Raw genomic sequence first — 9,414 nt, 5'->3', positions numbered from 1 at the left:
CCGCCTGTGACTACGTTTCTCTTCGTCATACAGTCTGGAACAAAGTAATAATAATCTGTCTCCGTAATGGGCGGATGCTTATTTTGAGGTTTAAAATCATTGGAGTTCCCTTATTAACCAATCAGCAACGTTTGGTAATGACGTGTGCTGTGCGCCGGAGTTCAGGCTTTTACGCTTCCCACTTCCGCTTCAGGCTCTTCTGCTCTCAGTAGTTAACAGACCGCTGGCTAGTATGCAGGCTACCTGACCGCTAGGGCAGTCTCTTCGTAGTGGATATATCTCTAACTTGCGCCAGCCACAGACCGAGAGTTGTATACCAAAAGCGTCACGTCGCCGAGATTATATCAGCTCTTGTCACACGCCAGTTTTCCCTCTTATCTCTTCTCGCCACTTATCAGACGATTTTTGTTCTACGCAGCCCGGTGACTTCGTCGGAGCTTACTTTGTTCTCCACGGGCTGTTCAGACTACACTCTCGGATAAGTTGGATTGTACTGACGACCTACGTGTTATTTAACCTGGAGCTTGCCTCGGCATAAAACAACGCAGCCTACCTTGAGCCACGCTCGGTGACTGGCTAACGTTACTGTCCACAAGCACGGTAGCCTCGCCTGGAGCCCAGCTCGGCCACAGGCTAGCCTCTGTCAAACACAAACACGGAGCGGTTTACCTTGAGCCCAGTTCAGTAACCGCTAGTCCCAGTCAAGCACAATCACAGCAGCCTTATCTTGAGCTCCGCTCGGTAACCGGCTAGCTCACGTCAAGACACACCGCCTCGCCTTGAGCCCCGCTCGGTAGGGTAGGGTAGCTAGTAGCTAACATTCCATTCCTTAAGTAGGCCTATGCCGCATTGATTTTGTTAAGGTAATTTGAGAGTAGGGGGGAGAATAACGAGCAGCAAACGTTTATTTGAAAACATGATAAGTAGTGATGCATGTAGTAGCCTACAATTGTGCGTTTAGGTTTAGCTATCACTCTGATAAATCAAACTTTCCCCAAAGCCAGTTGGAAGGAGAGTTATAAGACGTCCTTGCCATTTATAAAATTGACAAGACAAGCCTCTTGTTCCTGCTTTAATTGCGTAATGCCCTCGAGAGTTGAGACAACTTCGTGGATAGCTTCTAGCGTCTCTTCCTCCGTCGCCATTGTTGCTATGCTGTTGAACTACAAGCAACTCGGCAGGCAAGTTCCGCGTCATCACTCAACTGTTCGCTGATTGGCGCGGTCGTATGCGAACCGCATACTGTCGGTTGGGCCAGACTACGTGTGAGGCTGGAATCAAATTTTGGCCGGAAGTACGTAGGATGGTAACACCAGGCTACTGTTTTTGCACATGTCGTCAAGTATGTCGACTTGCCTGTTGTTGGATTCTGCTGTTGTGCATATAGTCAGGGGGCCTATGTGGTTTCTGTGGGATTGAAATGTTAATTTTTGGAGAGTGGTTGGACTGTCTTTAGAGGTCATTGAACATGGAGAAATGATGTCTCCATTTTTTTTACCTGTTTTAACCCTATTTTTGTGACATTTCACTATAATTAACACCATAAATATTGCCTAAATCACTGGCTATGTTGAATAAAGTTCACAAAACAGTTATTTTATTATTTTCAACAGTATGATTGTATGTCAGTATTATGATTGTATGTCAAACAATTAGAGATAAGATCAATAACCAATCAGTTTCACCAAATACACAAACTCCATTGCTGAAAGATAGCAAAATCACTGAATCACAGATGAGACCTCAAACAACATTTAATTCATTTACATATACACAACATATTAGATCTCACCTCCACAATGTCACCTCCACAACTAGTCTACTAAACCCTATTTGTATTCACCTTCTTAAGACTGGTCTCCCCTTCCTGGATAATGTTTTGCTCTAGATTATAAATAATTCTGTCAGGGCATGTACCGCAGTCGTTTAAGACATCTGTTATTAACCTCTCCCTCAAAAAACCTAGCCTTGTATCTATACCGGTCCTCCTGGACCTCAGCGCTGCCTTTAACAGCATAGACCATGACATACTACTTAGGCTTGAAAATTTGATAGCCATCAAAGACTCAGCACTCGCTTGGTTTAGATCATAGCTTCCTAACCGTCAACAATTTGTACAGGTCCTTAACTCATTGAATGCCAAGCTGTTTTCGGGAGCTTTGTCCTAGAGTGCCAGCAATCTAGACCATTGTTGATGATTTTTGTACAGCCACAGCATATTCTGTGTTATAGCTATGAACACATACAATAGCTCGATTAAAAGGTGAGACTTTAAGCTCTCGGTGGGTGCAAACCGTGTATTTCTACACGCCTCTGTTCCTGAGAAATCCCAAGCTAAACAGTGGCTAGTTTTCATCAAAATCGCTGTTTTTTTCCAGAAATGGAGATATAACGTCTTTCATGAAATATGAAGTGTTGCCTGTTACTTACTTGTGTGAACTTTCCAGGAAGTGATCAGCGAGACCTGGCGAGACTGCCACCTAGTGATAGACCCACGAAAATGGCCTGGTTTTGACCTGACGACGTGCATGCGTCACTGATTCGACCCAAAGCGGCAACCGAGTTATGACAAAATGTCCAGATAAAATGTCCAGATTGTGCGTTTTCATGAGTTTCACGATCGTCATATATTTCATTTCCATTCATCACAGAGTTCCCAAAATCACATATAAGGTGTGTTAGAGTGTCTAGTTTCGTAATTGAAAAAAAAAAAAGCTAAAAACTTAATATTACATTTTTGGCACTCAACGCATGGGAAGGAAAAACGTAATATTACGTTTTTGGCACTCAATGAGATAATAAACCATCTACCCAGATTATGGTAAAATATGGAGTGCCTCAAGGCTCAGTACTGGGGCCCCTGTTGTTTAGCAGATGATACATAACTATACCTCTCCATAAAACCTGATGAATTAACCCCGTTAGACAAACTTGACACATGTATAAGAGCTATAAAGACATGGAGGACGAATAATTTCCTGCTTTTGAACTCAGATAAAACAGAAGTCATGGTTTTAGGTTCAAAAAGATGAAGGATATCCTATCCACATCACAGGCTACATATAGTGATCTTCCACTGACCTCATCCACAAATGTTAAAAACCTGGGAGTTATAATTGACCAGGACCTAGCACTAAGTAATCACATAAAACAGATCACCAAAACTTAATTTTACCATTACCAAGGAACATTTCAAAGATAAGGAAGTCCTTCTCCTTACCAGATGCCAAGAAATTAATGTTTTGTCATCTCAAGGATAGACTATTGCAATGCTATTGCAATGCTATTATGCTTGCTGTAATAATACCTGTCTAAAGAGCTAACAGTTTATTCAAAATGCAGCTGCTCACACACACACAAAATATGAACATATTTTCCCCATCCTAGCATCTTTACACTGGCTACCTGTTAAAAGTCATTGACTTCAAAATATTACTTATAGTTCTTGGTTGGTTGCCTGCATTGAAAGAGGACACCTCATGAAGACGCTCTTTTGTCTGCTTCTGACAGAAGAAGCCCTTATCTATGCTGGAAGCAGCTGCTGCTGAACAAGTGTACAGATGGACTAGATGGACTTGATGCAGTTACAGGTGTTGCTGCAGGTTCAGAAGATGGTCTACCACGTCTTTTCTGAAGACAATGATTTCTAGTAGCGAATCTTAGCATGCTGCAGATGCTCACTGTTACAGGTGGATTTGTAGCAGTTCCTGTGCCAAACTGCTTTGTTCTCTTGTAAGATAACTGCACTGTAACAATGTAATCGTTGGCTGATCTGTGATCCCCATCTCTATACTCTCTAATGGACAAAAACAAGAAATTTGGCATATGTCTCTAGTGATGGTTCATTCACCAGTCCACACATATCTGCCACTGGATACATAGCCCAAAATCTGTTTCTTTTAGAATATGTGTGCCATCACCTGACTAACAGAAAGACACACCCAGGGACGGACCTGGACACTTTGAGGCCCAAGGCAAAGGATCCCGAGGCCCCTCCGAGCCCCCCCCCCCCCCCACCACACACCACAACCTTAAAACTAAAACACACTTTTTTCTGTAATAATGGGACGCTGAGGCATACTGAAATACAATAAATATTTATTGCCATAGATGACAATCAAAAAACAGTAGTTAAAACCTTTGAAAGTATTACAATTATGAATGGTGTGTGTGTCTGTGTGTGTGTGAGTGTGTGTGTGTGTTGAAATTCTGGCTGTTAAATATACCCTTTTAACGCAGTTTGGATGGGGCATACAAACTTTAACAGAGCAAGCAGGGCCCGTTTTCTGTCTGACTCAGGTGACGTGAACATTAGCTACCTGCATGATAAAGTTTTCACTTCGCTGCTGCTTGACACTACCTTGCATGGAGACATATTTCACGTTAACAGTGGAGATGTTAGCAAAACTATAGCGTTTGGTAAATGGAGATGCAGATCATCTCCCTAATTAATTTCTTTGCGCAACAGCCCACATTATGCGCTCACTCCAGCGAGACGAGTGAAATAAGTGTAGGCCTATCTGTCATTGGCATCGCCATAGGCTATTTGCTACGATATAAGCTACTGTTAGGCCTACAACAAGTCGCGATTTATTAGGCTATCCAAACGCTATGCTGTTTTCATGAACATTGCAGGAATCCACTTCATTCACCTACCCACGAGTGGGTCAGTTTCACTTTCGCAAACACGCATACACATTGAATGAGCACTCATAGCCTATCACTTCCACCTAATGTTATGCCTCTATATATTTTATGAATTAAGAAGTATTTATTGATCAGGAAAACATTTAGTTTATTTTTCTTTTGGTCCGCGGTTCCATATCACCATTCAGTTGTGCCGCAAATTAACAGACAGAAGCACCGGGCATAATCTAGCCTAAATTCATGGCAATTTTTTTTTTTAATCCGAGGGCCCCCATTGGCTGAGGGCCCCTGTGCACGTGCACACTTGGCACAAGCCATGATTCGTCCCTGAATATCACCAACCATGAAGAACAGAGCACTATGTGCTTCAGGTTATTTGATATTCTAAATTCTATCACTGCAGGCTATCAGCCAACTGTCAATGGTAGTCAAGGATGGATTACTGCATGGGCCTACCAGGCCCAAGCCCAGGGGAGACAAGGAGTCAGGGGGCTCAAGCCATTGCATGGAATCATTGCCTCAGTATCAACACATCATATCAACATATAAGCTATGAATCTGATTGAATTAAAGTATTGGCCATCCCCAAAATGCACCAGAATATAGGAAATCACATCAAATACATTTTTAAAAATGTCCCCCGCAACAATTAGTGGGTGGCCCTTAATACATCTGGACCCAGGGGCCTGAAAGTTCATAATCCATCCATGCTGGTAGTGTCTCTCTTTCTCTTTCTTACACACACACACACACACACACACACACACACCTGTCTGTCTATCTGATCCTTTACCCTTTCTTTTCATCACACTTACATAAGCTACGAAAGGCCTTACAGACTTCAGCTGGTACTATGTAAAAGTCTATTAAGTCTATTAAACTTGATTTAACAGAGATCTCTGCACTTTGTGCTCTGAATGGGTGTAGACAAGACGCAATCTCTAATAAAGCCAAGTGCCTGTTTGTAACTGTTTGCTTTCTGTTTGGTGTGCTGTTAACTGAGTGCATTCATATTAATAACCATTCATATCAAATGCAACGGGCAGAGAAATAAAAACAGCTGTCCGGTGTCCGGTGCTCATCTCGATCGCGAGTCCGTGCGTGCGTGCGTGCGTGCGCGCACGATCTCTTATGAAGCAAAGTGCCTGGCTGTTTGTAACTGTTTGCTTTCTGTTTTTGTGTGCTGTTTACTGAGGGCATTCATACTAATCGTTGATATCAATTGCAACAGCCAGAGAAATACAGATCAATTTTACCAAATATGACCTAGGCTACACGCAACAGCCAGCGTCACGAGACTCTACTAATGTACATAACACCGAGCACTGTGTGAAGAAGCGCTTGCGTAGCTCAGTTGAGAAGTCGTGGCTACTTGAAGGACTGTGCCAGTAGCATCGCCGGTTCGAATCCGACAAAGTGCCGTGTTCACCGCTGTCACCCGTTTTTTTTACGCTACGCTGTCCGGTGGTCATCGCGATCGCAAGTCCGTGCATGCGTGCGTGCGTGCTGGCAAACGCGATCTCTAATAAAGCCAAGCCTGTTTGCTTTCTGTTTGGTGTGCTGTTAACTGAGTGCATTCATATTAATAACCATTCGTATCAAATACAACGGCCAGAGAAATAAAAACAGCTGTCCGGTGTCCGGTGCTCATCTCGATCGCAAGTCCGTGCGTGCGTGCGTGCGTGCGTGCGTGGATCTCTTATGAAGCAAAGTGCCTGGCTGTTTGTAACTGTTTGCTTTCTGTTTTTGTGTGCTGTTTAGTCAAGTCAAGTCAAGTCAAGTTTATTTATATAGCGCATTTCATACACAGAGGTCATTCAATGTGCTTTACATAAACAAAACCAAACAATAATAACAAATAAAAAGCATAGAAAGGCAATATAGTCAAAGAATAGTTAAAAGGTAAAGATCATAATAAAAAGAAAACATAAAACACAAGGTAAAATAATTTAAAAATAAAGGATAATTAGTAAGCAAAAAACAAAGGCAAAAGTAGTAAAAAAAAGTAATAAAAGATAAAGTAGAATAATTATCAAGGCAGATTCAGAATTTGTAACTCGGCACAGTTAGCAGAAAGCATCTGAGAACAGTTTGGTCTTAAGTCTAGATTTAAAACTGGCTGTTGGGGCCTTTTTGATGTCATCCAAAAGTTGATTTCACAGCTGAGCCGCGACAGGTGATATTTTTGAGATATGTGCTTCCTAGAGGCATTTTTTAGTAAAAGTTGGGAACAGGACTTTTTAACATAATTAAGGTGTGCTGAATCCAACTAGCCCTGTTCCCAAGCTGAATTTTGAGTTTATGACCATCGAATTAGCATAAACAAAATGGTTGCCAAAATGGCGATTTTGGGCACTTTCATTGGGCGGATGTCATTATACCATGTAAATTAATTCATATTGTTCACAGAAATCTTCCTTGGCCAATAGATCAAGGATACAGGCTGTGAAAAAAAGAAAAAAAATCTAGTATTATGCCCATGTTAATTACCTGAAAAAACCTTTGAAAAATGTTATTGTTAAAATTTTATAACTGAGCAGGCACACGGTATTTGACGAATGAGACTTATGTTTTCTGAGGGTCAAGAAAGATGTGTAATGATGAAATGTAAAGTTTAAAATTGTGGCCTACTGGTTAGGTCGTCGGGCTTGAAACCAAAGGGTTGCCGGTTCGATCCCCGACCAGTAGGAAAAATGTGGGTGGTGGAAAGGTTGAGCACTAGTCTCCCATGCCCACATCCACGGCTGAAGTGCCATTGAGCAAGGCACCAAACCACTCACTGCTCCCCGAGCATCACTGTAGCAAGGCAGCTCACTGCTCCAGGTGCTTCAATGTGTGACCTGTGTGTTCACTAATTCACGGATGGGATACATGCAGAGACCAAATTCCTTGTATACCCAAGTATACTTGGCCATAAAACCTGATTTAAATTACATTTACATAATTGAAGCGAATTGGGTTGGTAATGTATGTAGTGTCGGAGTAAGTTACACAGGCCTTTACCCATTTCGGTAATACTTTACGGTAAGGGTACATTAATTAATTCATGATTTATGTATTCATTCATTAATATCTAATTAATCATCAGAAATTTACTGAGTTCATAGTTTGTCATTTGTGACCTCATACATGAACACATTACTAAAGTATTAGGTTTTATGAATTATGAATTATGATGTATTAACCATGATCATGACTTTATCTTTCTGCCAAAAATGTGGTCATCACTGCTCAAATTCTGATTTGAACATAATTTTGGAGTTCTCTAAACACATGTCATTATTCACTACTTTATTTGAGGGGCCACAGACATGATAAATGCATGAGCAATTATCCTAAAATTCATGATAATCATGCCTCACACCTAATGCTTTAGTTGATGTGTTGTTCATACATGAGGTCATCATGAATGAGAGTATATGAATGCATGTCAATTCCTGATGATTCATAGGATATAAAGGAATGAAGTAATGCATAAATCATGAATTAATTAATGCATGAATTCATGATAATTCATGTACCTTTACCATAAAGTGTCACCCATATTTCTTCATAACATTTGTGTTAGTAAAATGATTCCATGTCCTGTGAATTAATAGCTAGATGAATAACTTTATAACTAGTGCAAGTTCAAGTTTAAGTTACTTTATTTGTACCCAGAGGTAGATTTTGTTTGCAGTATAGAATGCTTCAAGATAATTTGCCAGAACAGGAGCACAGAGGATGCCATCTTTATGGCAATTCACTCTGCCCTGTCCCTCCTTGACAATACCAACACCTATGTGAGAATGCTGTTCATTGACTTCAGTTCAGCATGCACCATTATCCCCTCCAAACTGATCACCAAACTCAGTGAACTGGACATCAATACCTCCCTCTGAAACTAGATTCTGGACTTCCTAACCAACAGACTGCAGTCTGTTAGATTAGATAACCTCACCCACTCAACCCTCACCCTGAACACTGGCGTGTGCTAAGCCCTCCTTTACTCCCTCTTCACCTACAACTGCATATCTGTACATGGCTCTAACACCATTGTCAAGTTTGCAGACAACACTAAGGTGATTGCTCTCATCAGCAACAATAATGAGACAGCCTGCAGGGAGGAGGTCCAGCACCTAACATCGCGGAGCACCGACAACAACCTGGCTCTCAACACCAAGAGGACCAAAGACCTCATTGTGGACTTCAGGAAGTCAAAAGCTAGCACACAAAGCCCCATCCTCATCAACAGGACTGAGGTGGAGCATGTCACCAGTTCATGTTTCTGGGTGTCCACATCTCTGTGGACCTCTCTTGGACCCTCAACCACATCTCTTCTTCCTGAGTAGACTAAAGAACACAACCTCTCTCCTCAGATCCTGGTGAACTTCTAAACCTCTACGGCTGCACCATTGAGAGCATCCTCACCAACTGTGTCACAGTATGGTATGGCAACTGCTCTGCCTCCGACTGGAAAGGACGGCAGAGGATGGTGAAAACTGCTCAGCGCATCACTGGTTCCTCACACCCCTCCATCAAGCCCCCCCCCCCCGCCGGTGCCTCCTTGCCTGTGCCTGTTGAGTTGTCCATTTCGATGGCAACCTTCACAGGGACAACAAGGAGGCGAACATTTTGCCCCTATCCACCCATAGTATTCTATTTATATTTATAAATGTACACACTTTATTACACTTAAACATAGAGATATTCTACTGATATTTCTACGGTTGTTCGTGATTAGTTCAAAGGAACTCCAATTATTTTAAACTCCAAACATGTGTCCCA

Source organism: Alosa pseudoharengus, unplaced genomic scaffold, assembly GCF_046254945.1.
Source record: "Alosa pseudoharengus isolate Yale_2024_CS ecotype anadromous, Long Island Sound unplaced genomic scaffold, YU_APseudo_1.1 YU_APseudo_1.1_scf_10, whole genome shotgun sequence".
Classification (NCBI taxonomy): domain Eukaryota; kingdom Metazoa; phylum Chordata; class Actinopteri; order Clupeiformes; family Clupeidae; genus Alosa; species Alosa pseudoharengus.
The sequence above is the reverse complement of the archived record's forward strand: the minus strand, read 5'-3'. Positions refer to the sequence as shown.